Source organism: Parambassis ranga, chromosome 16, assembly GCF_900634625.1.
Source record: "Parambassis ranga chromosome 16, fParRan2.1, whole genome shotgun sequence".
NCBI lineage: Eukaryota > Metazoa > Chordata > Actinopteri > Ambassidae > Parambassis > Parambassis ranga.
Window position 1 is genome coordinate 3,589,072 of NC_041036.1, and position 26,913 is coordinate 3,615,984.

The 26,913-nt window shown below is 41.6% G+C and overlaps 1 protein-coding gene across 4 annotated transcripts in view; it reads left to right on the forward strand.

The window, feature by feature from the left end:
• The first annotated feature begins 2,932 nt into the window (after positions 1 to 2,932).
• ncalda (neurocalcin delta a) overlaps positions 2,933 to 26,913 on the forward strand; it is a 44,452-nt gene continuing 20,471 nt past the window's right edge. The window contains exons 1-4 of one of the 4 annotated variants that reach the window (XM_028425206.1): positions 2,933 to 3,191; positions 4,346 to 4,481; positions 11,308 to 11,432; positions 12,484 to 12,542. The gene's annotated coding sequence lies outside the window, so the exon portion shown is untranslated. Of the gene's footprint in view, positions 3,192 to 3,650; positions 3,729 to 4,345; positions 4,482 to 11,307; positions 11,433 to 12,483; positions 12,543 to 21,124; positions 21,437 to 26,913 lie in introns of those variants that run through there. The other 3 variants (XM_028425205.1, XM_028425204.1, XM_028425208.1) reach the window with 3 other exon arrangements.

Consider the following 26,913-nt stretch of genomic DNA (forward strand, 5'->3'; position numbering starts at 1 on the left):
GATCCCCTCATGCCAGTCAAAGGTGTACCAACTTTCTAATGTTATGTAAAGACATTGTTTGTATCAGGGCCTTTTTTTAAAGTTCTAGGATGAACTTTTATTTAAGAAACAAGAAAAGAAAGACATGACTGTGGAGAAAAGTGCTCCGACCGTCACACTCTGATGCTGCTCTGTGACAGACTCCCTCGCTTTGACATTTTCACTAATAAAAAAACAAGAGATCCTCGATCTGTGTGTGTGTGTGTGTGTGTGTGTGTGTGTGTGTGTGTGTGTGTGTGTGTGTGTCATTCACTCACACACTGATTACAGCACCTGATGGAATTATCATATTTACAATAAGACCTTTTCCATTATGACGCTGTGCCATTGTGCTTCAGGTAGCTGCACTGCAACATGGGCACGAAGCAGCCAGTAAATGTCAGATCAAATATGACAGACGGTGGAGGAAGACGCTGAGATAGATGCCTGACAAAATGACAACTGAAATGAGGAAATAAAAGGTAAAATGACACAGTGATTGTGATCTGATGGGGCTGCTTTATATGCATATGAATCTGCTGCTTCTATCACATCTGTAGTGTGTTTTTTTTATAGGGGGTGGGTGGGGGGGCAGGGATTACAACAGTTTAAAATCTTTATTTTTTTTCACTGGATCTTAAAAACTAATTACACGTGTTAATGAGGAAAGATGTGTGATTGAAAGGAAAGGAAAGGTTAAAGTGTAATTCTTGGTTATCTCTTAACCAGGAGGACTCGGGGAATGTTTAACATGCAGCACTCTGGTTTGGACCTTTTCTTGGCTCCGTGCCTCATGAGTGTAATTTGGATGAGTGCAGCTCGCTTGCCTTTGGGCTCATTAACAACAATATAAACAGTAATTACTGTGATCGCCTAATTAATTCATTTAAAAATGCTGCACGGCGTAAAAGGCATGAGCAAATCTTTTCTGGAGATAACAATTTTTTTACGGGAATCATTGTTGACACAATTAACAATTCCATGTTCCAAATTCAAGCCCAAATAATTACAAACTTTTCTTTTTTTGTGTGTGTGTCCTATTTCAGACACTCACTCTTTTATTATTCAGATTTTCTTTTCTTTTGCCTCTAAGCCCCCCCCGCTCTCTGTGAGCTATCCCTCTCTGATCCCGTCCCTGTCTGTGTGGCAGCTCTGCCTGTCCTGATAAATGTAATCCTCCCCTCCGGACACGTTCTTTTGTTTTTAGGCCATTTTCCTCGCTTCTCTTCTGATCGCCAAGCCTTCCTGATTATGGAGTTTCTCTGCCTTCATTCTGGTTTTCTGTGTTTTTTGTTGTTGGGGTAAAGAATTGTCATTTGGACAATAATTCTATCTGCTTTATTGCCCAGTTAAATTGTAATTAACAATAATTAAGATCCAGCTGAACAAAAAGTGGATTTTTCTTTTTTTTGGGGGGGGGGGGGGGGGGGGGGGGGACAGACAATAGACAGGATGAAATCCTCACTTTTCCTCCTCCTCACCACGCCCACATCAGATGGAGACAAGTCTCCCGAAACAACATTTCAATTAAGCCTAACAATGAGCAGCAGATATGTTCCCTGATAACTACACTGTGGGGTTCTATATGATGGATAAGATCAGCTCATATAAGACATATTTTTACATAAAGCTATCACACAGTAACCATTAGTGCATAAGAATAGATGTGAGCAGCGTGTGACAGAGTGCTTTATGTTACAGCCTCAGTCCTCTGACCCTTCAAACCCCCAATTAGTATTCCTGTAGAATTTATTACCACGCCTGGCATCACTTCCTGTTGATTACCTCTCTACTCATTAAAGTGAAAGGAGATTTATGGACAGAATTGACTGACGCAAGAGCGAGAGAGGCGAGAAACGCCACGTCACAGCGGTGATAAATCAGTGTTTAAGTTTGAAAAAGTGTCAGAGTTTGATGGCGGCCATGATTATTTAGATCCAAAGCAGAGGTTATATGGGGTGAGATGTTTTTTTTTTTGGACACTGGTGACAGTTTTGCACATCTGTATGTACAGGTATTGTGGCTAAAGTGTGGCTCTTGTGTTTGTAATTTGTGGACCTTCATTGGTCCTGATGTCAGATGCACTTAAAGCTAACGTTAATTATTGTTCATCAGACTGCAGGCCATGCCTTCAATAACTCAGTTTGTCTGTAAAATAAGAGTAAAAAAATGTAAATCGTATACACTGATATACTGAAAAGTGTTTAGTTTACTGTCATGTGAGGCTTTAACAGGATCAATATTCTGTCCTCTAACCAGCTCTGTAGTCACGTACAAGAAGACAGTTCTTACAAATAATCCCAAGTTTAATGTAACAAAATAAAATTATTTATATGACATGATGTTATTTTGGCACCTCAGCTCATGTGCAATGAAGTCTACAGATACAAGCAGCCTGTGAGTTTAGAAGGAACCAAAGCTCAGCACATGATCGCCCCCTGGTGGTGTTAAAAAAATATAATATAATAATATATAATATAAAAATATTAAATAAATAGTATTTATAATAATAATAATAGTGTTTTTTTTTCTATCACAAAATTAACAGATGGTTTGATAGATTATTGAATATTTTCCAGACACCATATTAGGTGATGTTGCAGAGCAACAATTAATTGTTACATAGGACAAAGAAAAACTAAATATCAGATAATAATTACACTAACTATGGCAACGATCAATAACTGAATTAAATTGTAAAATTATTTGTCTGGACCAACAATAGAATTTAAATGAAACGCTTCGTCTCCCTTTCTTGTCCACTAGATGGCGCCAGCTTCACGTAAAAGGAACCACAGTGCAGTCTGGTTGCTAACTGGGAAGGAGGGGTGTCGACAGAGGTCCCACTCTGCTCTTTATTTGGACACCAAAAATGTACACAAATACACCCTTCACAGGTAATCAATACATTTAGTTCGTGTGGACAAAGGACACACCTTATTATTATTATTGTTGGCACATGTGTTTTATCAAATGTCTAATAGCAAAGCTTATGCCGTGTTTCACGGATTGTGGTAACCGGAAGATAAGCTAGCTTTGCCTCTGATGCAGCGCATCTTGTTTACGCGATCTTTGCTGTAACTCCGCACACACACTGACACTTGTTGGGGGATACATGTGTTCTTGTGTGCACCGGCTGATGAAGAACACACCTCTGTCGACATTTAGCTGCGGTAAGTCGCCTGTTTGTTGCAGTAATGTGCAGCTAATACCTGTGCTAATACCTGCTAGCTGCTTGTTTCCTGAATGAATAGCTGTGGTCTGTTGTTGTTGTTGTTGTTGTTGTTGCCTCATTTCCAGCACAGTGAAGCTACTCAGTCTTTATTTGGAGTAAAAGTATTCTGATGTCGCGTTCTTTAGCCTTCAGGAAGATGTTGCTAGCTCCTTTTTACAGTATTTTTTATTTGTGTGAGTGTAAACAGCGTCAAGCTCTTAACGCACCCAAACACGTTAGCATGTTTAGCCGGCTAAGCTAGCTGAGGAGAAACTTCTTGATGCTAAACGAGTAAACGTCCCACAGGCGTTCGTTCCTCTGAGAGTTCCCCTCATGTGTTGTGTTCTCACTGCTGTGTGTTGTTTTGTAAAGGGTTCCTCAGGTTGTGTTGTACATTAAACAACTCGACTTTCTGTAGCTCACAAACTGTCGTTTCCTGCGTGGAGGTAGAAGAGAAAGGATTCAGTGTGAAGCTTCACAGCACAACACTGTCATGGTAAAGAAGATGCACGACTACACTGTTATGTTACACATAGTTTGAGTCAGAGATTTCTCACAAAGATAGAACAAACACGTTATCACCTCAGTAGGAAGAAATAAACAAAGATAAACTCTTAACTCACATCAGGTGCTACAAGCCTGGCAGATAAATTACCAATTAAGTATCAATATGAACTGTTCAGGCTCTAATATAACAGAAACATGCAGTCACATGTTTGTGTTATATGTGGATGAAACAAGGACATGTGGCAGTATTTAGCTTTTGAGTATCTGATCACTTTCCAAAATCCAATCACCTTTTCTCTTCAGGTTGTTACTGTACAGAGACATAGATGAACCTACATCCTCAGGCTGTGTGGTTCACCTGAGTGTGGCTGTAGTCCGGGTCTGCAGGAAGGGGTCATAGCCAGGGCTGCTAAGAGAAACTGAGCTTTTTCTTGCTTTTGCCCTTGTTGATCAGATTAATGAGAAAGTAAAAGGTCATTCATTTTTGAGTCATGTATTAATCCATAAACATTGCATGCATGCATTTTACATATCCACAAGTATTGATTCACACTGGTTGTCTGGGTACTGGTGAAGTCACCACTGTTTCTCTTGATGTGTTTGTAGGTGTTGTTAGCGCTCACATAAAGCCACTGGTGCCGAAGGACTGCCTGTTTATACTCACCCCACTACTAGACGGAGTGACACAGCTGCCTGAAGAAACTGCAACCCGGGCTGCAGGTGTCCACACACGTCCCTTCTGGTGAGAATTGACTCTTGACTGAATGAATGCCTTTGCATAAAACATTTGGGCAGCACAAAGTCTGACAGTGTGGTCTCAGAGGTTAGACCTGGACATGAAGGTTTAGGTAGGTTTATTGCAGGCACTGTGACGGACTGGCCTGTGTCCCATTGTTCGGATAGTGTCAAGAGACCTGTAACCCCAGGAGAGGACGATCAGTGTGACAAGAGTGTTATATTGTTCTCATTGACACATAATGAGACACTCCTGTGTGTCTCACTGCAACAGGTGTTACATCACATTGTTTGGTGGGGAACCACTCTCCCCATTCCAGCCAGTCTTCTGTTGGTTCAAACATAAGAGCTCTTGAAATGCTCCTGGTGAGCACCATCATCTTGAAGCATGATGTGCTACTTGTTAGACCACCAGAAGCTATTACCTGACATTACAGCTCTAAAGTTCACAGGGTCACAGTAACCCGTCCACCACGACAAGACACTGTGGCTGAGTGACAAATGATCCAAGATCGGTCACAATTAATGAAAGGCAAACATCAGATCAGGTTTAAGCTTGTTCCCTGTAATGGATGTGTGGGAGTCCCGCCAGGACTGACAAGCACAGCATCACTTGTTTGGTTTTCTTATCAAACATGGACACAGTGTGGGAAACAGTGTCTACAGTTCTCATTGGTTTTTCCAGGATGGATGGTTAGGATTGTTGGCATTCTTTATTAAAACCAAGGGCACAGCTATACTGAAGCTCACAGGAAAGGATATTGAAAGGAGATCTGAGTGCAGGGCCGGGACGTGGGACACAGCGGTCACATGACAGCAACAGAAAGACAGCTGAAACTATATCTCCACAAAGAAAATAATCTAAATGGCATTAAGGCGCGTCCTTCATGAGAGATCCTCGAAGCATCTCACCCACCCTCTGGTATATGGAGCTCTGCAGATGTCCCCCCCCCCCCCCCCCCCCCGCCCACCGTGCCTACGCTGTGCTCGACACGAGTGTGGCTTAGCGCCTGAGATCAAACAGGATCATCAACTGTCAGCTTCATGCTTCCCACAAACACGGCAGTGACAGCTTCAACAACAGAACATGATGTGCTGCCCACTGCCTTCAAGAGAAGGCCTGACATGTTACACCCCCTCGATCCATCCATTCATGCAGTTTACTGTTTGTTTTGCAGAGAAAATTTGAAACCTTTCAGTTTAATATATCAAAAACATATAATCAGTGAGGACTTTTTCACTTGTTCACTGTATGTAGCCTCTGTCAACCCTAACCTGAATTACAAAAATCTAACATATCCACAGTTTGCCCCTTGGTTTTAGGATTAAAAGCAGGATAACCGACTGTTAATCACTCCAGTGCTTTTATTCTTACAAGAAGGAGCATTCACATGCACAGACGGAAGTTTCTGAAGGAATGCTCAAGGTCTTCACCTAGCAGCTCGCTTCTTATACCCTTTGTTCTCTATCACGAGTAAGTCATAACAGAGCCGTACACAGAAGCATAGGCATAGTCACAAGAGTCATCGCTTTAGGGGTTAAAAGTTTATACATTATACTTAAGTACATGAGGAAGTACACTGCATGATTCCCAGAAAAAGGCTTTCACCGAGAACAAATATGCACATGTACAGGAATCAGTACATTCCTGTGTTTTTAGGAGTATTGCATTAATCACCAGCCTGTAACTGGTGTTATTGATTACTGAGGGTTAAAAGCTGCTTCTGGTTTCCATGCCTTACACCACAGTAAAGGCAGGTATGTGGTGTGTGTGTGTGTGTGTGTGCAGTCCTGGATGACTGAGTGCTGACACCTGGCCTTGTGAATGGTCTGATGCCGTTCTCTGACCTGTGAGTCATCACACCTACTCCCTGCCAGCCTGTCTGATGTGTTGGGTCATGAGGATGTCTGGCATTAAACACGGTGACAGGTTTGAGTAGAAGGGGGCAGTTTGTGTGAACTTTTTCATTTTAGAGTAAATGCACCTCTGATGGTCTGTGATGTCGGTTTGTTGTGGTTTCAGGCGGTTATATAGCCCTACTCTCTTTCCTGTTTGCCCACCGGTTTTTTAAACATAATCTTTAATGAATATATTGTGTTCAGATGGTTTGTTAAAGAAGAGGAGGAGGAGTCATTGAGTATAACCACCAGTCTGTTTGTCTTTATGACAGTTTACAGTCTGATCCTGTTGGCGGTCGCAGTCACAAAGAACTGCAGGTTTAATTGTTTGCACAGTGCTGTTAAGCTTTCGTAAAGGTCTTCCATGCTCTGCCCTGCTTTGAGTTTGAAGTCCTCTAACATGTGATCATAATTATATTGCTTTGCCTTCTATCATTGCCTTTCTTTTAGAACACCACATCCCTCTGTGGCTTCCATTCAGCTGTACACACCCAGCTGGCTGTTATAACGCAACTTTGTGTGTGTGAGTGTGAACATGTGTGTGTCTGTATATCTGTCGGTCTGGCATAACGTCCCTCTATTAAATTCAGAGCAACTGCCAGTGTCTAATAATCTGCTATAGTGGACTTCTGGGCCCAATTAGTTCCTTCATATGCAGGTTTCAGATACCTGGACATTGTATTGCTCCACTGCCGTATTGTTGATTCATATGCAGATTTTTATTAGTTTATTTGCTTTTCAAATCACTAAAGTCTATAATATATCAGAAAAGGGTGAGAAATAGGTCCCAGAATGTTCTACAGACAAGCATCAATTCACAATGTCTGAGCTAAAAAGCTTAAATACAGCGTATATGGATGTGTCAAAGCTTGAGAGGATACACTAGTGCTAATGAGGATAATAGCAGCTGTTTAATATCTGTAAGCCCTCAATATGTATAACCTAAAAGCTGAAGAAAATGACCTCCTTCCCAAAATAAGCATATTAGAGCCATTGGTAGACCCCTCTGTCAACATTACCCAGGTGCTCAAAGTCAGTGTGGAACATCTTCCCCACTGGGCAACATACCACGGAGCATCCACTTATGAACTGACCTAATGGACAGCAGCTGCAGCATTTCATGTTTCTCTTCCATGACAGTTCCTTCGGCTGTGCATGTGGCGTCGGACAGCAGATTTTAGAGTGGGGTTTACATTAGATTGTGAAGGTTTAGGGTCTGCATGATTAAAGAGGTGAATGTACATAAAGACCCACAGCACCACAAAAAGCAGACGTTACAGATAGGTATGCATTTTTAATCTTAAAGGATAAAAATGACTATAACACCCTTAAACCTCACACTCCATTACCTCACCAGTCAGACAATGACATCCCAGCAGCAAGGCCAGACAGATTGTCAGAAACGATGGCATCAATAGCTGCAGAGATGTGTTCGGAGAGCTGAGGGGAGTTGTTAAGCTTCACTGACAGGCTTTGGCTTCACACCATGGCTGGCCAGGAGTCCACAGACATGCCCTGAATTAGCACTGGGCTTTCCCACTATGTGAGAATGCTGTGTCGGCCGGAACGCCTGTCACTGTCAGACAAGTGTGAAGACCTGGGTAAACAGCTGACTTTACAGACAGAAGGGAACCGTGGCTGTGGCATATGTGAGAATATGAAGATAAACTAAGAATTGGATGAAGTTATTTGGCCCAGCTAGAGTGATATAAAGACAAAGAGGCATCTGGTACAAAACATGTGGAGAGAAATCATAAAATACTGTTGATTATATGACGTCAACCACCATTACTTAGAGGGTTTTATAAAATAATCAAAATTCTATTTTTTTAAGCTGTCAAAGGGCTTAGATTCGGGGTTGAGTTACTTTTGCTTTATGTGTTCATTATTTAATGAGGTTTAATGAGCTTCAGGAGCTATAATAACAGGTCTATTATATCATACTCTTTGGGCTTTACAGGAATGTAAGGGAAGTACATGAGTTACATGCTCCAGAATATAGGATGAATCGGAGAAATCACTGATAATTAACTAGAGAAACTTGAATAAGAAGAACCAATTAATTATTCAAATGTAATCTCATCAAACAGGTGTAAGATGTACATACAAATACGCACGTAAGTTCTCTTTATGTAATGTTCTCATTTGTGAGCAGTAGGATGAAAGATTCTTGGAGCGACGGCTATATGAGGCAAACGGTAACGAGTGGGCTGCAAACCGTGACAGCCGGTCTGCAGTAAGTAGGGGAGCGTGAGAGAAAAGAGTGAATAAGAGGAGGGGGTTACATGTGGGAGTATACCACAGCGAATATGGTAGGAAGACAACACGTTGCAGCCGCAGCCCAGTTTTATTGAGCAGATGAGCGAATGAGCAAGCAAGCGTGTCTGGTCCAGACACCCACACTGCCTGGGCTGGTGTCCTAGGAGATTAGCAATACATTGTTACGTCGTCTGTGTTTTTCTCTCTCTGTGCATTATGTTGTTTATAATATCATTTTAGCATACACCGAGTACTGAGATTTTACATTGGCTTGATTCTGCTGTTCTGGTGGGTCCTATATGACAAACAAGACAATTATCTCCTCAGTGCAGGAGCAGGTTATTACTGTGTTCCAGGGTTCCAGCCAGTGTGTGACACCTATTTCGGCTGCTTTTAATGATAACAACAGACCTCACACTGCACTGCTCGGTCATAATACAGCAGATCATTATGAGGGCTTTTAAAGATGAACTATATGGGTCAGGCTCTTTGACACTGTCCTAAAGCAGAGACCTGCGTGGAGCGGCTGCAGTAGTGATGACGTGCTTTGTGGTGACATTAAATCTGTGTTCATTTTCATAAAGTACTCCACTCATATGTCTAATTTTCATAATGGTAAGCACCCCGTGTCACACTACAATCTGAGCAGCCCTGACCAAAGCCAGTGATGGTGCGACAGCATAAACAGATGTCACTTTACAGCAGTAAACTTGAAACGTGTCTGCTCACAGATATATATGTGTGTGTGTAATCTCTGGAATTACACTACATGGTCTTTGTGTGTTTGGTCATTTCTAAGAATATTTGATTCATGAATATAACAAGACTCGAGCCCTGAAGCTTGCTGCTAATAAATGTTAATCCCTTGAATTACACACTCCTCTTGTTCATTTGACACAGCCGCTGGTGTGTTTGATGTTTTGCATGAATGCACACACACACACACACACACATGCACTCATGCACTCAGATGGTTTTTTAATGTTTGATCGTTCCGTCTGACTTGTAGTTTTAGTAGTGATTTTTTTTTCTAGCCTACCATATGCATAGAACAGGTTGCCATGGCGCCAGTGAAAGGCTGAGGTCTCCCTGTTGTCACATTTTGTTCAAAGACAACCTGAGCTTTTCAGACGCTGTGCCTGGGTATCTCAGTGCAATTACTTCCTTTATGTCTCTTTCTTTATCTCTTTCTCTCTCTCCTGTCTGGCCTGAGACTGAAACCATGTGTCTCCACAGGGGTGCCGACCACTTCCGCACAGGCTTTTAGAAGCCAAAAAATGTAAATCATCTTCACAGAAAGCAAAAAGCATGAAATGAAAAAGCCACTTTGCTGTATACCGGTTAAAGATCTGTGTGTTCTTTGCTGCAGTGGGCCTGCCTAAATGGCTCTGAGATGATGTAATGACATTGAAAATGATCTCTAGAAAACAAAAGCTAGCCTCCGTCATTGGATTTTTAGATCTATTTTTAGTCTTGTTGTAGCACTTTGCTCTTTTTCTCTGAGTAATTTTGTTGTTGCGCTCCATATACGGTCATCAGATGGGCCAACTACGAGGTCAGCAGTGTTTGTTTTAGTCACAAATGGTGTGTAAAATATGCCAGAGCCCCAGGCAGCCTATGGCGTCTTCATACATATGTTCTGTGTGTAGGTAGTGTGAGGAGGGAGCAGGCGAGTGAGAGTGAGAACACAAATGTGCGTCAACATAAGTGGTTCTGTTTTTACTCAAGGGACTGTTAAATTGCCCTGAGACAAACCAGCTCTCCCTAAACCAGGGGAAACAATGCCCTTTAATTCCAAGGCATCTATGGATGGAAGGATGGAATTTGAAAGGATTGACTGAACAAATCCTAGCCTTTTTTTCTCCCCCTTCTTCCTTGTTTGTCTTGCAAAGATCATTGCAAGATGTTAAAACAAAGTTGGATTACTACGGAAAAAATGTCTGCTCCCATGACAGCATGGCTGTTGGAAGATATTTGCAGAGAGGCGTCCTAACATAATTACCCAACACTTAACAGGTGTTGTTGTGTATTTATTTTTCAAAGTGCAAAAACTTCCCACTGAGTCACTATTTTGGGGAATGCTACCAGCAGCAATAACACCTTATTGTTGGAGTTATAGTTGGAGCTGTTACGGAGGCCCCTTCACAGGGCTTCCCATAGAATAGAATAAAAATAAACATTTAACACCGTTTATTTTTCCATGTGACACTAACATTGCACCGGATTGATCCTAATTTAGTATCACAGAACATCTTTTCAATTCACAAACATTTCTGAGCATGTTTTGTCTAAAATTGCTAAAATTTTATATGATAAAAAGCAACAATTTCTCTAATTTGAAATGCTTATATCCCTTGTTGAGGTGTTTTTAAGCATGTATACAGTATATGCAGTTTGTGCCAGCTCACAGATAACCTGCAGCTCTGTCTATAGAGGCAGATGGAAGACTAAAGATGCTGCTAACACTCTGCACCTCTGCAGTTCTGTGCGGAAGATTAACGCTAACTCTTTTGTAACGGCAATGACTTAACATGGTGTATATTTGTATGTGTGTAGGAGAGAAAGAAATGCAACCTGTGTCTGTATTACAGAACATTGTTCCTTTTTTTTGTCTGTTGTCTGATGGTGAATATGCTCTTGCACTTCCACACCAACATCCTTTCGCACACATGCAGAGTTGTCAGTTTGCCTGCGGTTGTGGTTACCAAGCCGTGCTGTGCCAGGAGAGTCGGGTTATTTGAGAGCGCCTCGTGAAGTGAGAGGACAGGAACCTGAGGAGCTGTTCTGTGCCTCGCACAAGGTAGATTTTTCCTTGTACACCCAACAGGAAAAAGGCTTTTAATGGCATCGGCTCATGTTGTTGTCACTTTGTACGTGCAAAAAGCAGGTCATGTAGCTTGGCATTTAAAAAAAAAAACAGCCCAGACCTGAAGGGTAATTAAGGAGCGGCTCATCTGTGTTGTAAAAACTAAAGATAATGGAAATCCTCCATTCTTAATAGATAGACATTGCCTTTCTTCAGACTCCATTTACTGATTATTACACATTATTCACATGACATTAAAGATGTTTTTCTTTTTAACTCCTGGGTCTATTCTTTTCCTACTAGTACTACTTCTAGTACTCTGTACCGGGCTTTAATTCCTGCAGTACTGGCTACGGACCTCTTACCAATGTGCACCCTCTGTGGTCCTTATTACGTTATCTTAATCTAAATACATTTCTCATGGCATTTACTAAATATTAGTTATTGCTAGTTATTCAAGCATGTGTGTCTGATCCAGAACAAAGCTTAATAGAGGAGTATATTGTGTTTTTCTTACAGCTCCCAGCTGGTGTGTGTACCTACTGTAAGTTTAGAAGCATTTTCTGGACTTTAAGCTTTGGGATATTTCCATCTGTCTCTCCTACGCTCATCTAAATATAGAGGACTCAAAGACCATGCTTAATTTTTGTAATTCACAGTTAATTAGACTATTTCTTTCCTGAAAACTACAGTGGATGTGTTCTCTGGCAGACTGAGGAAACATATTTATTTACAAACGGCTTTGAAGCCACCGTAGAGGAATGGAAATGTCTTTGTGTACTTATAGTTTCCACTTAATTCAGATCACAATGTCAGTTCTCCTTTGTAATCACATGTTAGCTTTAACTTGGCGATATCACAGTGCAACAGTGCTTCATATTTTGTGGTATTTAGTCCACAAGTATGAATGGTAGCAGGATTTTTTAATGTTAAACTTTTCCCCACTGTTATCCTGAAATTTGTTTGCCTATTTACACAGTGGCTGCATCACAAAGCATGGCACAGATTATCATTTAACAATGTGCATTTTCTTTTTTGTTTATAGAGCTGACGGAGGCTCAAAGGCACTAGTTACCCTTGACATCCCCGGATAAGACGCTGCAGGTTTGTGGTGGTCTGTTTTTCTGTCCTCTTTGAAAATGTGCACCTTCTACATGAAATGTAGTCATAAGAAAGAAATGCACTTCAAACAGAGAACGAACAGGCTCAGGTCTCTAGTGCCGTTAAGTGTTGCTCTGGTAACAGCAGGCGTTATTAGCTGTTGGGCTATGCTTTTGACAAGGCTTCAGCTTGGCTTGGTCCAGTAGGTTTCTTCATGCTTTTTTCCTGTCCAAAAGACTCTTCCCAAATCTCAGACAATTCATTTCACCATCTGCCCACTGGCTCTGTGCTCCACAAATATCAGCATGGATTCTGTTTAGCAGGTCCTTCACCAATGATTTTGACTTTGCATCCTGGTTATTGTGTGTAACATGGGTTTGATTTAAACCCTTTTTCTATGTCAAGACTTGGTTAAATCAGTCCGGATATCCCAAGTACTTGTTTGGGCTGCCAATCTGTGCAAGAAAAGGGTCACACTACTTGCAAAATCCGTCCAATCTGGCATGTTTTAGCACATAATCCGGATGATTATATCTGCGAAGAAGCAGGAGATTCTACAAATGACAAGCTTTTTGCTGGTGGAGCAGACATGAGTTACGTTTAGTGTATTTATCATAAATCTCATTGTTGATGTTGAGAGTAGCTTGGTTCAAATTTTCCACCAGTAGATAAAGGATAATTTAGAGCCACGGATGAATGTAAGAGCACACTCCTTTCTTCTTTTATCTCTGGCAGAAGGTAGTGCACAGTGTCCAGTTTAAACAGTGTAATGTTGGGTGGTCAGCGTGCCGCGTGGAGTGAGCCCTGTTGTTTTTGGTCAGTGTTGTTTCCCATGACTCTGAGATGAGCCAGAGGAAGCCCAATGTGATTTCCACACAGTTCCCAGGCCCCAAGATCCCTCCATGCACAGGCCATTACACACAATCACACACTCACTCATAAGTCAGGGACAAATATGTGTGTGTCTGTTTGTGTTACTAACATTAAAAGAGATAAATGGCCTGAACATCCTTTTCCTCTTTGATACACACACATGTTCACGTTCATTTGGTAGCTATAAACACACACACACACACACACACACACACACACACACAAATGTAACTAAGGGACAGCTGCAGCTTTTCCAGTTAAGAGCTCCACTGCATAGAATAAGGGCAGACTGCAGCTGTGCCTCACACTTCAGGTCACTTGGAGTCGGTGGACCCTCCGAACCTCCTTAAGATGACATCCACTTGTCTAAGAGCTTCCTTTTCCTATTTATTAGTGAACAGTGATATACTTCTGCTTTAAGTACAGTAGTTGGTCATGGTCAGTGTTTACTGTGTGTCAACGAGTGCCTGTAATGTCAGTAGTTGTGGCAGGATGTATCACTGTGGTAGTCTAAAAAAAAATGGAGGAGAAGCTTGTTGCTGATTGGATTAAAGTAACCTAACCGATCCAGTCCGTGACTAAAAATGACACTGAAAAGGAAAAAGGACACTTTTCTTCTGGGTGGAAGTCAGCTCTAATGGTTATGTTGTCTTTATTGTAGTGTTTACCTTACCTAAGGTGTATGTATATTATTTATCAGCCTTTTCTGTTGCTTATGTAAATGCTGCTATTAGAATGTCACAAAATGTTCCTGCTTCTATACCCGACTAATTGGCCAGGCATTGCAGCTGTATCGCCGGGCCTCTATGTGTCTTCCTGGGGTTATATTTGGCAGAACCGTCTTTTCTTGAATTATGCAACGAAAGTGACAGCGCATGGGCAAAGCTTAAAAGACAAATCCACTCACAGGAAGTTCGCCGTTACATTTGATAGGCGAGCGTGTATGTGTCCATTCCCATTTTTTGTGTGTGTGTGTGTGTGTGTGGTCTATATATATAATGTTAGCTGCTGTGTGTTTCTGTAATTGTGTGCAGAGGACGGGATGGTGACTCATAGGGAAGGTGGTGATGTGTCTTTTTCTTGCTCCTGACTCCCAACCTGCTGCTTTCTGATAAGAGTGCCCAGGATACTTGGCTGTGGCTAATCCCCCTTTATCCTCTGCAAAATAAATGAATAAACAGTGGGACAGGACAGACTGGTCATCGGTCTTTTCTTCTGCCTTCTGTTTAGGATTTGGATTTGAGGATGGAGTGGGTTGTAATACTGTTGAGTAACTCTTGAGACATTTGTTTTATTGTATAACAAACCTTTTTTTCCTGTTTCTTAACAGGGGAAATAATAAGACAAAAGTTTCAACTACTTAATGAAAACCATGGAAGGTAATCATTTCAGGCTACTGGTCAGAGCCTATATTGAGCCTAATACATCTTCATTCCTATGTACAGCCTGTCAGGGCTGCTGAGGTGAAGGTAGACTCTTAGCAAAGGGCAATGATAGGAAAAAAAAGCAGTTTTTATGCTGTGCAGCTAGTCTGGGTTGTGACACATTGAAAGGTCGGAACCTTGTTAACATTATATTCTTATTTTCTTAGTTTCAGCATGTAGCCTGCATCAGAGGTAAAGAAGAAAGAACGTTTTTGCTGGTTTGCATGTGGGACCATTTATTTTTGAAACTAGCTTGGTTGCATTGACACATCCTATATGTCCTGTATAAAGGCAGAAATTATCTGTTTAAAGGTAGGGTAGGAGACTTCGAAAGTAAACACACGCCCCTTTCTCTCGGAGCTCACCCCGAAGCCACGCCTCCCAATCACATGGACGCGCATTACCTGAAGACGAGCTGCGGTCTGTGACTTCGGCCATCATGCACGTACCTCTCTGGTGCGCGCAGTGCAGGAAGAGAGTGACAACCAGCCAATACTCTGCGCAGGGTCCACCCGGAGGATTGGCTGATGTTTTTAGCATTTTATAGCTTCCACAGATGATTCATATTCTTCGCTCAGTGTATGTAAGCTTACACATTGGCACAGTGTTCAGATCACTGATAGGCTAGTATAGCAAAACCTCCCTTATAACTGTATTTTTTGTATAGAATATACAAAAAGGATAAGTATCATTGGCCTGTCGCATCAGAAAGCTGTGGAGTCTTTTGATTGCTGCTCACAGTTGACCTTTTGTCCGGTGGATGCAATAATTAGTTTTTCTTCCCGGCTGTCAGGATAGTTTGGCGCAGCTTTAATCTTCCATTGTAATTTGTTGCTTTACTAACATGTAAGGTTTTATTTTATTATTAATGGCTTTGAGGCAGAGGGAGTGAGTCATGTGCATAAATGTTGTTTTGAGAAATTTGGAATAAATCTGTACAAGTGCAGAGGACGTTTTAATAATGACTTGTATTGAACAATCCGGTTTGTATTAAATAAAGTTTTTTTTAGTGGCATTCACAACTTTTCAGCCTACTCTCTTTTGAAAAAACACTTCAGTTCATCACATCTCATACAAAATGTCACGGTCATCACTTTCGACATAATAAAAAAAAAAGGACTTCCAACTGCCCAAAGCTTTGTTAGCTTCAACTTATTCTTTCAATGCAGCGGGCTGTCTAGCCAGGAGGGTCATGGAAGCAGCAGCAGAGGAGGAGGAGGAGGAGGATGATAGTGGACAGTTTCCCTGCAGCATGTTTTATTTTTCTCTAAATTCATAGTCTTTTTGTTTTGTGTGCCACCACTATAATTAAGTTCAGTCATGCCAAAACAGGATGGACGTCAGTCCTGATGTGAATCGCTTTGTCTCTGAACTTATTACATAAATACATTTACTACTCACAGCTGATCAATGCAGTACGGAAACTATCTGATTTACAATTGATCTCAAAGATATTACAATTACCTATTCGCTTTAACATAAAAATGAATGATCAAAATCTCTTTTATTACACAACAGCATAGATTTGTAAGACACTGTCGTCATTTGTTTTGGCAGGCAGCGTGGTACGTTGGATTAGCCTGTTCAGCGAGGTGCATCGGCTCGCCCACCCCATGTATTGCAGTTACATAACACACATGGAGGAGATCTTGTTTTTAAACAGTCCTGTCTGCTCATTGCAGTGAGTGAATTGTGAATTGAACCCACAGTACTAATGGAAATGGCTATGAGAGATCACAAAATGCAGTCTGGCTCCAGCTGCTTTAAGATAAAGGACAGCCTGCAGTCATCTCTCAGACTGTGGTGCTTCTTTACTGATGCTTTCTTACTCTATAAGTCAATTGTTGCTTGGATATACATTCACGTGTGTGGTTGTGATGGTGTTTGTGGACATCCTTCACCTCTCTTATCTCCCTCCCCCTTCTCTCAGGACAGTGCTTTGATACATTCATAACCATATGGTGTGTGTGGGAGATTAATTCACTTCCTTGTGTACCAGCCAGGTTTCTGCTGATTCCTGTATGTTGTGTAATTGGCAGTTACACAGATATGTGACGCTTTTAATTGTGCAATGCCGCGTTCTTATTGTCACAGTAGTCCCTGCATGTTATATCCTCTCATTGAGAGATGAGAGATGCTCTGTGCTCTTTCAAGCACCTTTTGCTTCGATGTAAACAGCAGAATTTCACCAGACACAAGGCACAGCCTTGTTTTTTTTAATGAGACTTTGAAAAGCAGCTTTCTGAGAATAAACATGTAGAATGGGATTAACTTATGGAAATAGGTGGCTGACTGCTTATTAACCTGCAGAATTCCAATTTGTACACAGTATAAAGGCTTGCACTTCTGTGGAAACAGCAAATCATGGCTGGAAATGAGAAAACTCAAACTTTACAATATGACACCACTATGGTAGAACCATTGACAGTAAAAACTACGGACAGAGCTTCCGTGACGCCACCTGTTTGTTTCTGAAGAGCCATTTTGAGGTTCGGTGGGAGGTTCCGGGACGTGATGACCGCCGCCAATATGGACAAAGAGGGGGAGCACGAGTGGGGTTTAGGGGGGCGGGCAATCATGGAAGCAGGAAACTCGCGCTGTGATACGTCAACTGTCTGTCACTCAAGCGGCAACGCCCATAATTATGCGTAATCTTAAGTCCGAATACAATTAAAACGAGTGAGTTGTAAAAGAAATTCACCCCCCATACAATTGACACAAGAAGAGAACCTATCAGCTGAGACCAGAGTGGTTTTTTGTACCAGGCTGTAAACAAGTCGGCCATTTTAACATGGGAGTCTATGGGAAATTACTCGCTTTTGGAGCCAGCCCCCAGTGGTTGCAGCATTTATTACAAGTTTTGACACTTCTGCATGGGCTTCAACTTTGAGCCCCTAAGGTTGCCGCTTGGGTAGAACCCACATTTTCACTGTTTGCCTTCACATCACCCAAAAAAAACCTTCCAATTTCAGAGTATTTTGAGTGAAATTTGAATAAAGACACGCAGAGCAGCATCAGTGTTATATAATATAATGATTTTAGGCTTTGATTCGGTTGTATTTTAAGCTGCTGATCATTTTGTGATTGTGAGGGGTTGGGTGCTGTGAGGGAATGTTTTAAAACGGTGGTACGTGCATATTAATCCTTAGGAACAGCAGGGCAGTGGGAGCTTTAGAAGTGTCATGTGATATGAATGCACTGCTGTGATAATAACATTATCCATTATCCATTTGTCATCAGTTTTGACTTCAACTGCACTCATTTTCCATTAACCTTTATGCATACGTATTTATATGCAAATATTCGCCGTATAAAGCCCTGTTTCTATCATTTATTATTTTATAACCACAAGCACTGCTGCTACCATAGAATGAACCATGGTCTGTATTTGGGCTGGTTCTCATATCACACATCATAGGCTCTGTTCACATTTGCACCCGCTGTATACTTATATGGTGAAAAAACCAATATAACACTGTACACACCTTGTTATCAGTTGTGGGCCTTCCCTCCCTGGTCGCTGGTTATCCATCTATTTTATCTAACACCCACTGAGCTTTAAATCCCACCTCTCTGAAGCTTCAAGGTCTGACTTTACCCACAACCATTCACTCTCACAAATCTGTCCCATAGGTGTATATTTGTCACCCTCCCTCTCGCTCCCCATTCATTGCCTGTTTTTGGTTTATTTTGCTGTTTTAGAGAACGTCCATTGTTTCATAGCTGACTTTTTTTTTTATGCCTTCTGCTGATTTTAGCAACAAGCTGCAAACAATAATGGAGTTATTTAGAAGTGTGTTTCAAACACTGACACCGTTTGCAGGCAGTGTTTCCGTTTCCAAAGGAACAACTTCTAAAGGGTTTGCCTTGGAAAGAGAAGTTGTTTTCTCTCTTCCGCCCATGCTGTTGCTTCCTGAATCTTTAGGAGGAAGGAATTCCCTCTAGTGCCTGTTACCCACCCTACATCCGAACACATGCACACACACACACACACACCGACACACTGAAGCAGGTTACATTCATCCACACAAGTGCTCCACAGAGAGTCAAAACAAATGAGTCCATTTGAAAAGGGCATATGAGGTGGTCCATTCATTCTGTTTTTTTTTTTTAATTCACATAAAGTGTACCGAAGTTTATTTAGCAACAAATACCTTTACATCCTTGTCACTGTCTAGTCCCCCCTATATTTATATATTGACCACTGTAATAAGAAATAAGTGTGAAAAAGGCCTTTCCTAAAAGACCACGTTCTCACCTTAAGGTGTCTCCTTGCCAGCCCATAATCACAAGACTTTAAATAATTTATCTCTCAGCTGGTTTACCCACCTGACAGTTTCAGGTTCTTGCATCATCCGTGTCGCTGCTCTCTGTCCTTTCATTCTGGCGACTGCTTTGCTGCTCAGCAGGATCTTAACAATCATATGTATCCTAGCTGGAGGCTTTATTAGATTACTTTTCCCTGCACTCTGTGCTTCTCACTCACTCAGGCCTACGTACGCTCACTCACAGTAGTCCAATGTGTGTTTGGTGGGGGCGGTGGGGGGGGGGGGGGGTTGCTTCTTCTGTTGTGCTGACCTGCCCCCCCTCCAGCCTCCATGCTTCCCCACCCTGATGTGGGCCCCTCTACACTCCATTCAACTGGCCAGCAGACGCTATTCAAATGAACGTAATCAGACCAAAGCTGTTCATACTCTCAGCTTGGGTTAGTGGAGGATGGGTTAAGGAGGGTCTTTTTTCTTCCCAGTCATACATACACAAACCCTGCCCCAGATAAACTTAACACAATGCACAGCACAGTTTGGAAGTGGGGGTTAAGCCAGACTTGAGCATTGAGCAGACAAGTGGACAACTATTTGTTAGAAGCATGCATGCACTAAGACAGTCATGCACTCCTTTACTTTAGTAAATTAAGGACATAACATCATCTTATCCACAAGGTGTGTATCATGACATTGATGGTGGATAAAAACTACATAGCACCACCTGTAATGTCTGGGTTTATTAGATATGGGTGTGGGGCTGTTTCTTGGGTCAGGATCATGATTTCCTGGAGCTTGTCATAACAACGTGGTTGTCAGGATAAGATTATACATTAAATAGTGAGCTGTACAGATGCCTGAAGGAAGCAGAAGCAGGTCAGTGGTGTCCATCTATATTTATATTTGTATATTTTAGAATCAGAGTCAGAATCGTGTTTATTGCCATGTAAGTGAAGGGGATTCACATTACTAGGAATTTGCCTTAGTGATTGGTGCATACATAAAAACATATAATAATTAACATGAAATAAGATAAAACTAAGATAAAATTAAGGTAAATAAGGTCAAGTAAACAAGGTAAACTAAAAGTAAGGCTATAAATTGACATGGCATAACAGACATACAATGAACAGAACATAAAATGAGTGGTGGTTGTAATGGCAAACATAGACCCTTATATGAACGAGTGTAATAATGTAACAGGTACCACATGGATCGGTGAGGTGGTACTAGTGTGGATATGGATATGATATGTAAAAATACATATCCTGCTTTTGGTCGTCTTGCAGCTTCCGACTCATGTCTCATTATAATGATAGTGATCAATCTTGCTTGTGATAATGAGACACGCAGGTGTAATCGTTCCCCTCTCCCTCCACTGCTGATCGTCACCATTGCTAATGTCTTTGTTTTGATTGAATTGTCAGTCACACTGATTTTTTCATATTAAGGGTTTGTGTCTACAGCTCCCTTCACAAGATGTGACGATATAAAAATCAAAACACAATCGAACAATCGAAATCCTGATTTATTCACACTTCCCTAAAATAATGCAGTTTAATCTTTATAAGCTTAAATGGTCAAGTGTTGAATGACCACTGGTATATGATATGAGTATTCTTGGACAAATCAGAGAAGCGAAAGTAGCTAAAGTTGTTTGAATTTTTCCATCGGAGCACAGTGAAACAGTTCCTCAGAATTATATTTGTATCATTTTCTATCGTCTCCGTTTCTCTTTTTTTCTCCGCTCCCTTACTCTGCCTCGATGGTCTAAATTACTCAGTCTCTTACCAGCTTCTCTGCATGTAAGAATCTGTGTTTGTCTGTGTGTCAGATGACCTATTCAAAATCATTGCAGTGCAGTGTGCCTGTTACCACGGCAACACAGGCTTCTCCGTCTCTTTCTCCCTCTCCCTCGCTCTCTCTCTCTCGCTCTCTATCTCCCCTCCCCTTTTCATTTCCCCTCCACACCAGAGCGAGGTCATGTGACCGTGTTGACGTCAGGCTGGGGAGGGAGGCAGGCAGAGGAGCGAGTTAGTTTGCAGGCTTTGAATAAACCTCCTGCTCAGACTACGACACTGGGAGTTTGTCACTCACCGCTAGCTCTGGTTCAGTCACTCAGACGCTCTCGTCCTTCCCCCTCTACTGTTCTGTCCCCCTCTCTCGCTTACTCTCATCTTTGCTTTTTTTCTGGTGCTCTCTTTTTATTGTTGCCTGTTGCTTCTTCTCCACCTCCTCCTCCTCCTCCTCCTGCTGCTGCTGCTGCCACAAACTTACTCTAGAGAGAAAGTGCTGGGTGATGGACTGCTGAACAGCTTGTACGTTGCTACAAAGTGAGGTAAGCTTCTCGTGTTTTCTCTCTGTGCGTGTATTGTTTGCTTTAACGGCCAGTGGTTGCTTCCAGATGGGTGTGCAGCAAGTTAAAGCTAGATAAGGCAGGAGGGGGTTATTGCATTTTGTGTCTTGAGGAAGTTGTGAATGAGGCTCTCTGTGTGTGTGTGTGTTCGGAACTGCTTTCAGTAATGTAGATAAACTTTAGAGTCACATGAGTGCAGAAAAGCAGTGTGTGATGTTTGAGGGTTTTGGGAGGTGGGGTGGGGGGGATCCCTGGTCGGTGCTCTCAAAGACTAGTTGCTTTCTTTCACAGCAGACACAGCCAGATCTGTTTTTAAAAACCTCCTGCAGGAAGTGAGTGCATGATAGTAGAGAGAAGGAAGGAGAGTGTGAACGTTACAGAGTGCTGTGTGTAGGTCCACATGTCTTCTCCTCCCTTGAGCGTTGCTAATGTTAGAGGCAGTAGTTTGGGCTGAAGCTACTGGGTCTGTCTGAGTGTCAGCAGCAGAGACCGGTGGTGGGGGGGAGGCAGAGCAGCTGCCACCTTGCCCCCCCTCAGAGAGGGATGGGAAAACCTCAGAGTTATGTGCTGCCAAAATTTAACTCCTCCTCATCTCTAATATTCTCTAATATTATTAATAATGCGGTGATGTAGGTGCATTTTTTTTTCTTAAGTTTTCTTAAAAGAATGTTCTTGACAAGTGTCTAGGCTGAGAACACCCTCCCTTCTCCCCCTTCTCCCTACCTCCCTGCATGCCTTAAACAAAAGCATGCCAGCTTGCATTTAGCCCAAATAGGGTGGAAAGAAAAGGAAATGTGGACAACAAGTGGTTTGGATCAGCTCCCCCAAATTACTTGTTCATTCCTCCCTCTCTTTCCCTCTCATAGCTTCTCAAGAAGTCCGCTATGAGACTTTATCGTTTTTCTCTGTCAGTCCCTCCCCTGCTGCGCCTCCCTTCTCCAACTTAATGAAGTCATTACCCAGCCAGCGGCCATGTAACAGGTCCCTGTCACTGTATCTGCAGAATCCTTGTACCACACATCTCCTGGTCCATCTAATTAAATGATCACCGCTGCTTTGCAAAAGATTATTGCACAAATTGGCATTTGCTGTGATGTTTTGATTAGATGTATTATCTATATCACTGGATTTTGGATTCTTTTCCTACCTTGCACATATTTTGTGAGGTTGTCTTTTGTTTAGTAGCACTCAGAAGAAGCAGGTACTTCTTATTCTCTTTCTATTTCTTCAGGTTCCTGCTTGTGTGTTGCATCTGCTCTACAGAGCATAAAGGCTCTGCAAACAGATCATCTGCATCACCTGTTGTGTTGCGTTGTGTGAAGCGTGCACGGTGCGGTTGCAGGTGGATGACAGTGACAGTTACTTGCATGCACATCACTGAATCTGTGAATTGCTAATATAACTACCTTGAGTTGTACAGTATGTGTGTGTATTGTATTGAGTTTTAATTGATTTAATATGGGTACATGTCAACAAAAAAAAAACTCTTGCTACACATGCACATGAGATATTTCAGTAAGGTGTTAATGACCCGTTAAAAAAAACAAAAAAAACCTGGATGACACATTTTATTTCAGGTACACACAAACTTAGCTGCACCACATGAAACATCCTGTTTTGTGCTTAAGGGAGTCTCTTGTAACACTAGTGGAAACTAACTTGAAGGCAGTTTATATAACGGCTGATTTATGACTAGAGGCACGGAGGCAGACAGAAACAGAGAGTACCAGAAAGGAGTTTAAGTGAGAAATGAAGTCAGATATGAAAGAGGAGACAGATAGCCAGGGAGGCTGTTAGACATTTTTCCTGCCTGGATTCCTCTCACTCTGTAACTAACACCTGATTCTTCAAAACCAGAAGCCTCGCTCAGACTGTGAGGGGCTCTGTCTTTGATGTAACTGTTCAGTCAAATGGTTCTGATTGCTGGAGATGTCTGTGTAGTAGCTTAGTTAAGCGTTGAAATTAGCGATCTTAAAAAAAAAAAAAAAAAAGAAGCTCCAGGAGGCGTCTTTTATTTTGTCAGGTGTTTCTGCAAAGACTACTGCTGCTATAGTAACTAAACCCAATTAAGTAATTACGTTGTAATTTGGTAATCTATCCAGCTCCTTCTCCAGGTGGTATTAATGTCATTCATTTGATTATTACCAATCAGCATTATATACTGCTGAAGTCCTGGTAATGTGATATCACTGTAGGTAGAGAATAGCTGTATTGTCATCCATAAAATCAGGTATTAAATGTCATTTTATTAGGTATTAAAACATTTAATATGATAAACCTGTAGAAACCATAGACAGGCATTATTCATTCTTAACTAAACCACCTTCATTTGTCTTCATTCATGCTGCGGTAGAAATGCAGGAGCCCCCGCTCTGCTGACGGTCAAGAACTTAATGGAGGGAAAATAAAGTTTTATAGTAGAATGTGTAGCGTGTGGCTTTAATTTGAAGTGGAAATAGTTTCAAAATGTTGGCCCACTCACATAAACACCTACTCAACGAGAGCACCACTCACATCCTCCTGCTCCTCATGTCAAACCCCATGGGCACATCAGTGGAATGAAACAAAGGTAACAAACACTGCTGGTGTGCTTTAACACATATATATATATATATATATATATATAAAAACACTGCTGGTGTGCTTTAACACATATATTAACACACACACACACACATATATATATATATATATATATATATATACAATAACACTCCCATTCACATTAATGGTTCTAATTCCCAACTGAAAAAGAAGGTGCAGGTGCAAAAAAAAAAAAAAACCATGAGTGGAGAGTGGAAGTGTCTCAATGATTGCTGCACTCACAGGAGCATGTCACATTTTTTATCTGCACTCCTCGTTAAAGGTCAAAATAAAACGCACCAGGACACTTGAAGACAATTATACCTCTCTGCTGAGGTGTGAAGTGTGCTTACTCATTGATCCATAGCATCGCCACAGTAGACATGGACATGTGACACCATCCATTAGCATTTCCTGCACTACGTGTACATATTGCTTTATTTAATCTGCACCATCCTGTCAACAAACAACACAATATTCTGACTAAGCTGTTTACATTGCTTCATATTAATTAATGTTTCAGCTTGCATATGGATGCATATGTTATTACACCTTCTTGTAGAGGGATGGAGTTGTTTTTCTGGCCTGGGTCTTTTCAACATTGTTAGAGGAGTCAAAGAAAAACACATCCTGACTGATGATGTTAGGCATGCTTTTGGAAATGTTTGACATGTTCATCGTTTATTATACAAAACTCTTTACTCTTCAGTGTTTGAGTAGTTGGATTTATACTGCCAATGTACAGAAAATGGTGTGTAAGTATTTATTTCAATTGTTAAGACAACAGAATAGCATTCAGTTACACAGAAACTCTCCATCCCCTGTGAAAGTATTCATCTTTTTGACGTACGAACTGAATGAGTGCTTGCAGGGGGAGACGTCCACGGCGGATTTTAGGGACAGCTGGTCAGGCGTGCTCTTTGTCATTCACCAATGGGCTTCCCTGAAAAGGGGTCAGAGGTCACTCAGCTGAAATCTGGCCTCAATGGGGGGGGGGGGGGGGCAGAATGCTCCGAAGGCTATAAGGTCTTAGCCCATAGGCTCTTATGCATTGCTTTAGAAAAAAAAAAACTATGAGAAACAGATGTTCTATTTTTAGCCTCGGAGTGGAATTCACACACGCTGTCATGTCATGCTGGACATGAGACAAAAGGAGGCGGTCTGTCTCTCTCTGTGAGCTGTTCCTTTCTAGAGAATACTTACTTAGGGGTTTACTGAGAATTATACTGACCTCATTTACTGGATTATATCTATACACCACACATACTGTTCACTCGTCCTCCCTCTGGCTTTAATGGAGTGTGTGGTTAGCAGGCCTGACATTCCTGCCGCAAAAGCATGAGTGTGTTAGTCCTTCTTCAGACTCATTTCTCACGCTGCATAGGGAGACAGAAATAAAACTTTTTGCAAGCAGAGCTGCCACCCTTTATAGCTGTGGTCACTCACTTAGTTGTGATAATAAAAATGGACATTATACATGTGGTTTGCAGTAAGACTAGTAGGAAATGCACTTTAATGCATTTGGCATGAAAGCACAATAAAATCATCTCTGCTTCAGTTCTGCTGTGCTGCAGAGCATTACAGCAACTAATTTTAGTGAATACAGTCACTAAGCCAGTATGTGTTTGATGCTTTCCAAGGTCCAGGCCATGGTCACCTTCTATACTTGGATGTGGATCATGCTGGCTTCCTGAGGGAACATGTGGTGCTGGGTCACAGAACACTCCCAACGATTAGGATTAAACAGTGTATGATAAAAAAAAAAGGGCTTCATAAAACGGTTGACATCTGGGTTTTCTGTTGTTGATGGGAGTCACTGTGTAAGATAGATTACCCTCTCAACAGAGTGTGTTAGTGTGGCTTGCTTGATGATGGATCTCAGAGACAAACCTACTTAGAATTCCTCAGTGCTTGCAGAGATCTTTGGCAGGCAGGATGCGTGCTTTGCCTGGGGTATGTGAGACGAAAGCAGAAAACACTGCTATCACCGAATTGTCACTTAAAAATCACTTGAATGCAGGATCTGGATAAAATTGCTCTGTGAAGCAGTGCGTTCACTGAGAAGATGCTATCAGGCTTCTTACCTGTTATGTTCAATCTTGTGTGTTTTGTAGTAAAATCAGATAGAGATCCTGAACGCCAACACAGATGATTCTTCCATTGATGCTGCTTAGATATGACAATTCACTGTTTATATTATGCATTCCTAACTTCCTCTTGGATCTCCTCCTGTCACCCCTGTCCTTTAAACCAGTTGCTTTGTGCATGCGGTTTTACAGTAGTTGGTTATTGTGTCAGTGTTGTTATATCCTATTGTCAGATACAGTGGGGAAAAAAAGTATTTAGTCAGCCACCAATTGTGCAAGTTCTCCCACTTAAAAAGATGAGAGAGGCCTGTAATTTTCATCATATGTATACCTGAACTATGAGAGACAAAATAAGAAAAGAAAATGTAGAAAATCACATTGTAGGATTTTTAATGAATTAATTGGTAAATTCCTCAGTAAAAGAAGTATTTGGTCACCTACAAACAAGCAAGATTTCTGGCTCTCACAGACCTGTAACTTTTTCTTTAAGAGGCTCCTCTGTCCTCCACTCGTTACCTGTATTAATGGCATCTGTTTGGAGTCGTTATCAGTATAAAAGACACCTGTCCACAACCTCAAACAGTCACACTCCAAACTCCACTATGGCCAAGACCAAAGAGCTGTCAAAGGACACCAGAAACAAAATTGTAGACCTGCACCAGGCTGGGAAGACTGAATCTGCAATAGGTAAGCAGCTTGGTGTGAAGAAATCAACTGTGGGAGCAATTATTAGAAAATGGAAGACATACAAGACCACTGATAATCTCCCTCGATCTGGGGCTCCACGCA